At 41.1% G+C, this 12,445-nt stretch overlaps 1 long non-coding RNA gene across 1 annotated transcript; it reads left to right on the forward strand.

Moving 5' to 3' along the window:
- Positions 1–11,641: 11,641 nt before the first annotated feature.
- On the forward strand, positions 11,642–12,445 carry LOC149375035 (uncharacterized). Its single transcript, XR_016292973.1, has 3 exons — positions 11,642–11,708; positions 11,775–11,960; positions 12,056–12,445. It is a non-coding gene; the product is annotated as an uncharacterized LOC149375035 (long non-coding RNA).

Consider the following 12,445-nt stretch of genomic DNA (forward strand, 5'->3'; position numbering starts at 1 on the left):
TGGTAAGGGGAAAAGGGGGGAAATGTCGACAGCAGGCTAGATTCCGTCTCGAGGCTTTAATGAGATTTTATTCGCGAGATAATTAGTGCGTCTCATGAGTCTCTCTCTCGTTGTGTTCCTTCTCGCTCGCACATTTCATCTCCTTTATATAATTACTATACTACAATCATCATGCCTCCCCGACCGCGGAATCTGTATACATAGGTATGTGCCGGTGTTGTCGTCGTTTCCCCCTTTTAACGTGCCTGAGCAGCTACACCTGCTGGAAGCCCGTCTTTGGTCTCTATCTTTCTTTCGCGGAATTCACTGTTGCGCCACTACACCCTATATGTGCATGTATATACATGTTGTGTACATGTACATGATAAGACCACCGAAATACATTTCGTATGGTGTTCAGATAAGCTGAACAGCATAAGGAGTACAGCTAGAGCGTGTCTCCTTATCATCGACGATCGGCTGAAGGTGACATTTTCTGATAATGATTTTCAACAAATATTTTATTGACTAAAATACTCTGTAAGAAGCAAATTCAATTGGAATCCTTTTTTTTTTTTTTTTTTTCATTACTTATCTTACTTCTATGAAACAGAGTTTTTTTATCTTCCACGCGTCTTTGCGAACATCCAATCGCAGAGAAATGGATTGTTACTTTTAATTTTTAAATCACAATTGTTCCGAGTTCTATTTAAAAACAGAAAATGTATTTTTCTCCGTGAATTCTAATCAAGTGAATTCTCGAGTTAAAATTTTTTTAATTTTCGGAAAATCCGATATTTCGAAGTTATGACTAAATTTCGATGTGCTCCCAATTGCGTAAAATTTCTGTAGTTTTTGGATATTGACCCTCAAGTATGTGCGTCCACTTAAATAGATAAGCGCCCCAAGAATGAAGGTTTTCGCTACTAACAAAAATGTGTTTTTTTTTCCAAGGTACACCAAAAGTTGTAATTCTTAGAGAAGTCATTGGCCTGTCAGAAAAAACTCCAATATCTAATTACGTTAACCGCGCTATTTAACGAGTCTGGCGCATATATAATCCATGTGCACGAGGCATACTTGTTCACGACTTTACCAATTTTTGTCATTTGTTATCGTCATTACTTTTTTTATTATTCCTTGATTATGTTTTCTTGTTACAATACTATGATAAATTTGATGATACTGTAAGCAATTTATATCGTTTTAAGGTTTTATCACATAGTTTCCAAAGTAACTATCTCAAAAGCAAAATTTTTCAAGGCCGACAATTTGTGCACCCACAACTTGATGCATTAATGAGCAGAAAGTCAATTTTTAACCATTAGGAAAAAAAAAAATACAACATTTTTTTCTAAAAACATTTATCTACACATTGATTGTCCAAAGTACATTTACTTTGTTAGAATTTTGTAAGATAACTTGCACTTGACAATGCCAAGATTACGTATTATCGTCAACATATTTCTAAAAAATAGCGTTTCAGCAGAGCAACTTGGAATTCCGATGTGCTTTGAATCGAAAATTCGAAACGCGTTTCAACACACACCAAGTTTGATCACATATCTCAGCTCATCGTGCATTTTTTGCTATTGGCCGTTGAACCAAGACAAGATGCAAAATAACGACCTGCACAGCGTCAATATAACAAACGCGTATTAATCATGGTCTTTTAATCATCTGGATGTTGGAGGAAACGAAAGAAAGAAAGGTCCTCGTATCTTCTAGCGCGGAGGGAAATAAATGATTAATTGGCAAATTGGTAGGGCTTAAAAGGGTGAAATGGCTCGATAATACAATTAAAGCGCGATAATCCCTCGGCCGATTTATCCCGTCGTATAGGGAGGAAAGCTCTCCCCGCATATACTAAGGAACACAGCTTGGAAAAAAGAGGGAGACAACGACGTAGGTGTATATATATATACATATACACTGAGCTTTTGCGCGGAGGGAGAAAGGAAGGGAGAAGCTTGGGTAATCAGTAAATGCGTCCATCAGCGGATTATGGGCACCCGTTCCTCTCTTTATACGTATATAATATATACACGCCTGAACTGGTGAGCGCGCGCGCGAGGGTGACCTTATCGAGCCACGGAGTTTGTTTCGCGAGATCGGTACCGCCGATCTTTTTGTTTCGTCGGGCCATTCGCGAGATTAACCAGTTAATAATATAAAAGGTCCATTAGCATATTGGAATTGAAAATTAACGGGCGCCTTGTATGTCTTGCTTTATATGTATATATGTGTTTATCTGTACAAATACACCCTCCCCGGAAATCAGCATCGGGTGCAACTTTGCATTTTAAACGAGGCGTTCAAAAATAATACGGTGCGGGGGAACAACAGGCCAGGCTAATAGAGGCAAAAAAGAAAATAATTCAGCGACAGATAGAGGAGGGTCGCAGCGAGAGAGGGAGAGAGAAGTAACTTTTGGAATCGAGTATCCGGAAGAAATTGTCCTTTCCCTGTCGGCGGCGGCTGGAGTGCTCTCGGTAAGTTGTTTTGCGACGCCACTTCCTTTCTCAATTCCTACATTAGTGTCTCCCTCCCTCTTTCGTGGCATTAAATGCGCCGGGGTGTGTGTATACTCGTACTACATACCAATGATACTTTGGCTCGGAAGGGGCGGGGGGGGGGCAAAAATAAGAGGAGGGGGAGATTTGCAGGCGTGCCAAGGCTTGACATTATAAAGCAAATTGAATTGTAAATATGGGGCATTTAAAAAAGCGGGGCGTTGCAAACGGATTCCCTAATGAGTACAGCTGGTAAGTATATATATATATATATATATATATATATATATATATATATATATATATACGAATCGAGGGGTAGGAGGGGAGGGAATCACAATAGCGGAATAGATTAACCGCTTGAAATGGCCCGCCGCTCGACCGAGAAAAAAAAAAGAAAATACAACTCTTGTACCTAGAGTTCTTCGTCTTTCCGGGGATAGTATAATTGGGCTGAAATTAACTCTGCGGTCGTGTATACCCATTCATGAAATATATAAGTACGCACAGAGTGGCTTTTTCTCCTTAAAAATGTACCCGTGTACGTAATTATATGATCCTTTTATTTTGTCACCTGTTTGGGTATTGTAAATCGATCTTCATACCGGATGGACCATCAGTCACTAGAACGTCTTTCGCACAGTTAAAAAACAACTTTGTTCACCGTCCGTTTATAATCTCATACATGAAATAAACCGAGGAAAGAACAGCTCTTCCTCTTCTTGGTAAATTTCATGTAGACACGGCAAAGTTTCCCCGTATACGTATACGTAAAAAGAGCGAAAAAATTCAATTCGATCAAACGCCGGTGAGAGTATAGCTCCGCGTCATCTGTATACTGTTCGCGCACAGAAGCATCGGAGCACAAGTACATGAGTACACCCTCTATAAATCGTTTACTCGACGTCAAGCCTCGGCATCCCCCATGTATAACACTCGAGTCCATAACTCGGGGGCTATTCAAAACAAACTGCCACCGGTCGATCGTCTGCATAATACCACTTGCGGATACATGTCAAAAGCCTTGGTGGCAACGTAGGTTCAATTAGTTGTATGCGATATGTGGTGTTACACTGAAAAGTGTCGTGATCTCCTCGACTATACTTATTGGGTGTACACCTTACTTTTATATATATATAGGTGCAGACTCTCAGGGTGGCGTCAAAGCTTCGCCTGCACACATATATAGAGTATACCTATGGCGGGCGATACTAAAAGTTTTTCCTTCATTAATTTCTCCACTAGTAGGTAGTATATATATATATGTATGCCCATACTACTCGCGCCTACAGCCGAACATACATAATGTACAAAGTAACGATAAAGAGCCCGAGATCCTGCAAAACGTATACGGAATAAAACAAGTTGCAGAGAGTAACGAGTGGTTTTCCAGCCACCCCCTGCCCCAATATACGTACAATCCCACCGCAAACGCATGTAAAGGCACCAGCAGCAGCAGCAGCAGTAGCACCCCCTTCTTTCATTCATCATCAGATGTTTGGATTGCGGCTACGGCATCCGATACCTACTTCACCCAATGCAAGTGATTCGCGTATAGCGTGTAAATAAACAAGTGCATTTAAAGCTATACTCCTGATGCTGAATTCCTTTTTGCTGTACATATATATATATATATGTGTGTGCATACATGTGCGAAGCGCAAATAGTACCAGACGGGACGGGCTTTATCGCGAGTTCGGGCATCAGAGGGGCCTCCTCGTTTTCGGGTGGTACAGAGAGACACCAGAAAGTGAGATAGATAAAGGGGATGAAGGGGGAAGCCCGAGTAGGTATTCACGTAAGGGTTGTACGAGCCAACGCACCGGTGGTAGGGCCAATCCTCCATTTGAGCTCTTTTCCCTAAGCCTCTTCTCTCTCTAGCCCTCCTTTCGGGCTGTGTGTAGCTATATACATACACACAGAGAGCCGAAGGGTGGAAAAAAGACCCCGAGACAGAGGGGCCAGGGATACAGAGGCGGCCTTTAATTAACAGAAAGTGGTTCATTAGAGCTTATTCATTAGAGAGAGCGCGCGTAATTAGCAAACTCTACCCTTTCTCCGGAGCCCATCCCCCCCCCATCACCACCACCACCACCACCACGCTCCTCTTTACCGCGCTCTCTCGCTGTATAATACTTTTGCGCTTCGACCCTCCCTCCGCGCGAGCGCGTGTGTGTACATTATAATGTGTACGCGCCACGCACACGATGGCGCATTCAGCAACGGCAGTCCCCTCTCTCTGGAGTTGGTTCCTTCTTCCCGTGTGGGGAGATGGGGAGAGTCAGCGACGCGAAAGCTGCAACGGGAGGAGCTTTTACCCCTAAGCCCCTTTTACCTTCGTTCGCGCGCGCGAGTGCACCCTCCCCACCCCAACCCGTACTTTCCTACCCCCTTGTGTACATATATACTCTGTCGTGCTCGCAGCTTCTTCCTTCTTTCCTTCCTTCCTTCACCCCCCCCCTCTCTCTCTCTGCCGCAGCCGTATGTGTACGCGTGTTTCCAAGTAGTACATCGGAGACGTTTTACGATTTCATGCCGGAGCTACTTGTTTCCACCCCTTGCGTGCTAATTCTCTGATGTACTCGTTACAAAGAACACACTTTGTTGGGCACCCATTGTGTTACACATACATTCCCGCAACGGTTACATCGCAAGGGTGGACATTTGCGATATCATAAATATATGTGTAGGTACCTATCGTCCGATTCGCAAATTATATATGGGAGCCCATATAATTTCCGCTCACATCAGTGTAGATTAAGTGTTTACGGGTTACCTTTTCGGTATTTGTTCATAATTTTGGTATACTCGGTAAGCCGCCATGAATGAATAGTGGTGGCACTTTTAATGGGATTTAAATGAAGGTAGTTTCATGTGACCATGGATTAATAAAATTTCGTCTCAATGTAGCTGTACGTTGATGACTATCCAAAAAAAGAGGTAAATCAAAAAGGGATTAGGGGTGGATTGCTGTTACTGATAAGGAAGGGTCAACAAGCCGAAGATCCAATTGGAATAAATTTTTTTTTTTTTTTTTTTTATTGACCAAAATGAGTCTTTATCTCGTCCGATCACAGGTACGTATGTTTTCGGCAGTATAGCTTCTGCCAAATATACTTTAGATGGCTCGAAAGTGGAAAATTTTTTACCAACCGTATGTTAAAAACCAAAGAAGAAGAGGAAGAGGGGGAAAAAAAGTTAATGATTTACAGCACTAATACACATACACATAGGTGGTACAAACGCATCGGCCGAAGCAAGGGAGATATAGGATGTCGAAAGAGTTACGAGGTATAAACGGTCATTGTCGCGAAACAGGACCCCCTTCTTATCCCTGCGATGAAAAACGATAATTGGCGGCATCTAATAGCCAATGAGGCCTCTTGGGTATACACTTGTATACGTGTACAAGGTTTGCCGGCGTAATGTATAAAGGACCTCCTCGTGGGCGATCGCGATCGCGACGGATATCGAGCTCAATCGACGAGGTGGAGCTACTTCTCATCCTCCTCCCCTTCTTCTTTTATACACTCCGTTCGGAGCTTGAACTCCACCGGCTACATCATTACCAAGTGCGCGCGCGTTAACAGGGGCCGGGCTGGACCGCGGTCCGGAGTAAAAGGGGAAACGCTCCAAAGGGAGAGAGTAGACGGAGGAGAAGCTGCGGGGCCAGGGTCGGAGGGCTAAAACTTCTAATTACCGTCGCACCGTGGCGATCTAATGAGCACCAGCGGCAGCTCTCGGCAAAAACAAAGTTTCTTGCTAACGAGACCGATTTATTATATAACGTCCCGCGTTGGAGCCCCGATGAGAGGAGACCTGTGTATACATGTATAGGGGACGCCCCCCCCTCTCTCTCTCTCCGGAGCTTATTTCTCACTGATTCGCCTCCTCCGCTTCTGATGCCGGCGTGTTAAGAATTGCCGCGGCTCACAAACGATGTGTATTGTATATGTATATACCTATACACACAGGGGCAAGAAATCGCCGATCGCGCTTCTTTTAATCAGCGCGGAGCGAGCCGCTTACATGTATAATATACCTGTGTACAAGCGCGTGCGCGATGCGGGGCTTTCTTTATTCTTGTCCTCCTCAACAAAATTTTTGTTACTTACTTGTTCCTCGACATTTTTTTTTTTAATCGTTTATTGCAAATCTGCACTAGAATCATCGAAATTATGAATGTTGGATTACAAGTGACAGCTTGTTTTTAAACACCATGTACATATTTTTTCGAGTGGCCCCCTTCGATCAAAATGAATGAAGAAAATGAGATACCGACGTGAAAAGATCAGTGATAGCGAAAAATTATACCCACAGGCAGGTCTAAATTACGTGGATTTGGGAGAAAACGATCGTACTCGTTTGCTCGCGACACACGGCAAGTCGTAGCGGAAAAGCGAGCAAACGAAAAAAAAAAAAGAGTTGTTTGGGCAATACTTGAGGGACGGAGAAGGGAAAGACAGGGAGAAGAAAACGAGAGGGAAGGCGACGCTAATTAGCACCACTGCCACCGAATATATACCACAAACTATATAGTTTTGTGCGCGAACACATGCACACGTGCTTGCTCATCTCGTCCCGTATATATAGACGTGCATGTCCAATTAAAGCGTCGTACATAATAATATAAGTTTGGCATCGACTCGAGTCCCTCACTAAAGTATACATGTATTATTAATATATATGTGTATCTGTGCAACTCCAGCCACTGTACGTACACCCCCTGGATTTGAACTCTCTCTATATGCTACTTGCAAAATTTCACCTCAGCTCCCCCTCCCCCTCTTTTTGCTTATAATACACTTATTTCCATAAATTTCGGCGTTTTATCGCAACTCATTAGACATCATCGCGATGAACAGGTACAGCTTTACTTATACTCTTAGCAAACAAGTGCAACAATGTCTCGTAAATTGTGTGTAAGTACATCAACATGTATATGTACAGCCCTTGGTCGAAGCTGCAAAACTTTTGCGGCGGGCCGTTAACGGCCACGCTAATTGCGTCGCCGCGACGAGGACGGTTGCCTCCTCCCCAAAACGTATGTGCGCTCGCCCACTTTACGTTCATTTGGACCCAACGGAAGCCGCCCAGTTGACGGGGCAGGAGGAGGGGGGGGGTCGAAGGAAAGAAACAAACCAAGAAAAAAAGGGTGAGCCGTTTTTGCGACCCAATCAAAATTCTTCCGGGACGAATCTATACCACCACCACTACTTTGTGCCATGTGCTCTTCTTCTTCTTCTTCTTCTTCTTCTTGCACATACGGTTAAGCCGATCGTCGTACCAAAGGTATACTATATTATTATTGTTATCATTGGGGAATTGGGTGAGCAAGAGATGTACAAATGTACTTTCATTTTCCCTCCAAAGTCATTGTATTAATTTATCGATGCTCTAGTTAGAGTCGAAGGAAAATCTTACCCGTACGCCCGATTTTTGAATTTTGAGCACCGAGTAAATGAAGACAAAAACGTTCGGGGATACAGAAGCGGCACGTATACGACGACATAGGAAAAAAACAACAAAGTCAGACTATATAATATTAATCCACCGGCTCACGCATACAAATATATGTATACAACACAAAAAAAAAAAGAAAAAGAAAACGCATGCCAAAGGGTTGAGAGATGTACATCTTACAGAGCTGTAGTGTAGGCCACGCATAAACAGCTCTTGGTACGGCTGGGGCATAACGAGCTCACGGACTTAATTAAAGCTCCATCCATGATAATCGTATACTGTGTGTAGGTATAATATATGTACACGTACTAATAAACTAGTAGGACACGCAACAAATCTACGGGGCGTCTCTTCTTCGAGGAGCCTTTTCTCTTCCATCCGCACCTCCCTCCATTCTCGGTTCGCGGTACACCAACATTCGGCCGCGGCGCTGTTGTTTTCTTATTTCACCGCCATCAGGCCCTTTTGCTTTCTCGGGACTTGCATCTTATACGTGTAGGTATAGGTAGGACAGTAGCAGCAGCCAAATAAGATTGACGTGTCCCCACCCCCCTCCGTGGCTGCTACTGCCTTTGTTTTTAATTAACCGGGAGGGGGGGGGTGGGCCCCGTATACGTCCGTGCGCAGCTTCCTCCCAAATTGGCATCGGGACGGCATTCTAATGCGGCCCCAACAAAAAAAAAAGCTTCGTTAACCCACCCGCTCGCCTTTCTATTTCCTCCGCCTATGTCCCCCCACCCCCGCGTTCTTCGATTTTTCTCCCTTTTACTTTATTTGCCTTCGCTACGCCCATTTATCTCCTACTTAAACTTCTCCTCGCGTTCCTCCATCTCCCGCCTCTCTTGTTTCTTTCTCCGATGATCATCTCCCTCTTCGCCCTTATTTCCCTTCACGGCGCTCTCAACAAGTGTGCGCGTGCGTGTATCCTATTTTTTTTTTCTTTAATTGGGTGGAATAAGAAAAAGTTTACTTTATGCGCCGAGGCATCAATACCGATGCTTATTGGCTGATAAGAACAAAAAAAAGAGGGAGTACTAAAGACCGGGTTTGTTGCGTGCAAGGGAGGTACGGAAAAATTGGGCGATTTATGGGCACTGCGCGGGAACCAAAAAGAGAGTGGTGGTGAAATTAATTACAGGTATATATGTGACCATTAACGGAAAACTAAAAGGGCCGGAAAAACGCGAGGGAGCAACAATGCGGGGTGGACGAGCGAAGTAAAAAGAGGCTCCGTGTCGCGTACGCGCAGTGCAATTGGTCCACGTGTTTTATGCTCGTAGGAGGGTATGGGCGCGTTGCTGAAGAGCTTTCACGCCCCGCGAGAGGAGGAAAAAAAAAAAACAACAACAAAAGAACAACGAGTGCGCGCAACAAAAAAAAGAGGGTTTCGTATTTGCGAAAAGGTAACGAATGTCCGCATCACTACTCGATGGGTGGACGTCCGGTATGGCTGACGGATCGGTACATCGAGAGCTTCGCACATCTGTAGATCGGAGTTTATTTACGCGAGCGACCCGTAGCCGAGAACTTTTCCAAAGGCCCATATGTATACCTACGTGTTACGACTATTAGAGCTTCCCGGGTTGCGTTGTATATACGTACACGCGTATGATTCTCTTTGGGGAATTTTTTGTGTCTCTTTTCTTCGGCACGTTTTCGTTCTTTGTCGGTTATTTGGCGAGCTTCGTGCTTCGTTTTTTCCGTTCTCGTTGCTAAAACGATATCAAAATCGACGCTTCGGTGGGTACACATTATGTTGTGCGTGGAGTAAAAAAATCCTCGGCGTGGGAATGGCTGCGTGTGCAGGAATTTTGCGAGAAATTCAATTGGTCAAGTGGACGGGCTGATGTTGGGCGATAAGAGAAAAATTTGTGAAATAAAAAAAAAATCGCGTTGCGATAACGAATCTCTCGATTGGTGCGACCCCCCCCCCGCTCGTTCTCGTGTAGCTAAAATTGGATAGGTTTTCTCTCGCGGTGTACCACGAAATAAATAATACGCGTGCTTGAACGAGCTGTTGTATCGTTGTGGGTGGATTTACAAATGGGTAAAATGTGTGTACACACTTTTTGGGTGCTTCATCTAAAAGGAATGAAGTATGAACTTTTTTTTATGAAATATTCAACTACTGCTCGAAAAAAATAAAATAATTGATGTTATGCGATGGCGAAATAATGTTAATGATAAAAATTTGGTTGTACATTGTGTAACGGAAAACAAACATCCAATAATGTTCAATCACAATTGTTGTAAGGTAATTGCTAAATTCATCATGAAGTTGCCTTTACAAATCGTCAAGATGAAATATCAATGAGTACTAGAGTTGACACGTGTAGGAACAAAGGTATTAAATAAATCTAACAATGTCAAGTATGTGTGATTATTCGTTACATGATTGGTATCTGTACCTACACAGAAGTATCAAAAAACGAATTGCCATACTCTCGATAGTTTAAAATTTACGTATTCTTCAGGCCCTTAATAGCCTTGATGGTAACAATGATCTACGTAGCTAAAGGCACAAGTGTAGCAGTATGTGTTTATAATTATACGTGAATATATTTTGTTTCATGATTTTTCAACAGCCACACATACTTTATTACAGCAGATAAAAAATGTTGAAATCTTTGAAATAGAAGCAAAATCAAGCATGCACATTAAAAAATAATTTTGTGACTTATCTATTGAAATGATAAATTTTCTTTGTATTCTTCGAGATGCCAGATAAATACAATCATAAAGCTATTAACTGCTGTAAAAAATTCTTTAATTTTTACCTAAAATTTTTATAACCTTAAAAACTTTGGTGTTGTTGGGATGAAACTTTTTTATTAACGATTTAATTGATTTAAAAAAAGCATTCGTTAATATGAAAGTTTTCAACGTTTAAATAATAATTAATGTTACGAGTTAAAAATATAGAGCGACTCTGTCCCAGCGGTTGTGTACAAGTTATACTTACTGCTACACACAAAAATTTTTACTCTAACAATATATCAAACAGTAGCTGGCAAAATAATTTGTTATTTCGCAATTTTCGTAAAATAATCAGTTCGATAAAATGAGAATAGAAGTGTGGAAAACAAAAATAAAAGAAAAACAATTGATAGATTGCCCCCACTTATTTGCAGTTTGAAAATAATTATTGTGCTAAAAAGCTGTTTATCACCGTTAGAGCATGTAAAATAAACACCTTTTTTAGATTCACAATCTTTCAATCAGAGGTAAAATGTATTATTTTAATTCCAGTTACAGCAATATTTATGATTATTTTCATCCTATAGGTAAGATCGAATGTGCATAAATAATATAATCATTTATGTAAGATACAATTCATAACAGTAATGATCACATTCAGTTAAATGGAATAAATCCATTGAGTTAAAATTAGCTTTTTCCATAACGATCCGTAAGCTAAAAAAATATGAAAATGGCCGTGTAAAGTACATATTTTCATCCAAAAGATGACAATAGATAAACAATGGTCATCTTATAAATAAGACTTCAGAATAACTTTATGAGAAAGCGCTTATAGTTATCTTTTTCCTACAGATACCTACTACATTTCTCGTGAGTGAGGTTATCTTAACTGTTCAGTCAGATGATAGTCACTAGTATAAAAGCGTAAAGTGAAGCTCGTTTGCTAGTGAGTCGCAAGTTAAATAGGTAACACGTCGTCGATCTAAACTAAAATGTTTTTTTCTTGGAGTACTATCGTGGTATCTTTGATTTTCGTATATTCCATTAGTGGAGGTAATACTGTGTTTTCAAAAATATGTTTGAAAAAATTTTTTTTACTAATATATAATATATTTACAGCTGTTGGGTTACGTTGTAATTTTTGTAATGGAGATACTTCAAATTGTAAAAATTCCGCTTCAGTGGAGTCTAAAGACTGCAACTATGAAAATGTTGAAAATTCTATGCGGGAATGGAGTCCTTTATTTGAATTCCCACATGGTTCACGCACGAACGAATGGTGCTGTGCAACAATGATTATTTATGGTGAGTTAAAAATATGTTCATACACACACGCGCCCGCACAAAGTTATAACAAATAATAATTTTAATTAAATTATCTATTTTTTGATTAATCGTAGGTGATCGTAAATATATGTCGTGCTTTGAAATCCCTAAAGGCCAGAAAGCTCAAAGAAGTAACGCTGCGGTAGAGAATACAGGCATCAAAATATGTTACACCGATAATTGCAACGTTTAAGTTTTCCCGTTGAGATGTTTTACATTGTTCCATATTTAATACTTTCGTTTTTAAAATAAATGTAAGGTGAAGGATTTTTTCATTAATGGAAATATAGAATGTTAGCGTATTGTAAACCAGGTTGAAATATAAATTTTAATATTATGTAATTACGTAATAAAATCATCATTTGACGATTTTACTTGTTCTGGATGTTTTTATAATGCAAACACTGACTCAATTAATATACTCACAACGGTTAAACAATTAGCTCAAAAAAATTACATTATAT

This window comes from Copidosoma floridanum, unplaced genomic scaffold (genome assembly GCF_036245765.1).
Source record: "Copidosoma floridanum isolate Cflo_tuat_1 unplaced genomic scaffold, Cflo_Japanese_pri ptg000013l, whole genome shotgun sequence".
Classification (NCBI taxonomy): domain Eukaryota; kingdom Metazoa; phylum Arthropoda; class Insecta; order Hymenoptera; family Encyrtidae; genus Copidosoma; species Copidosoma floridanum.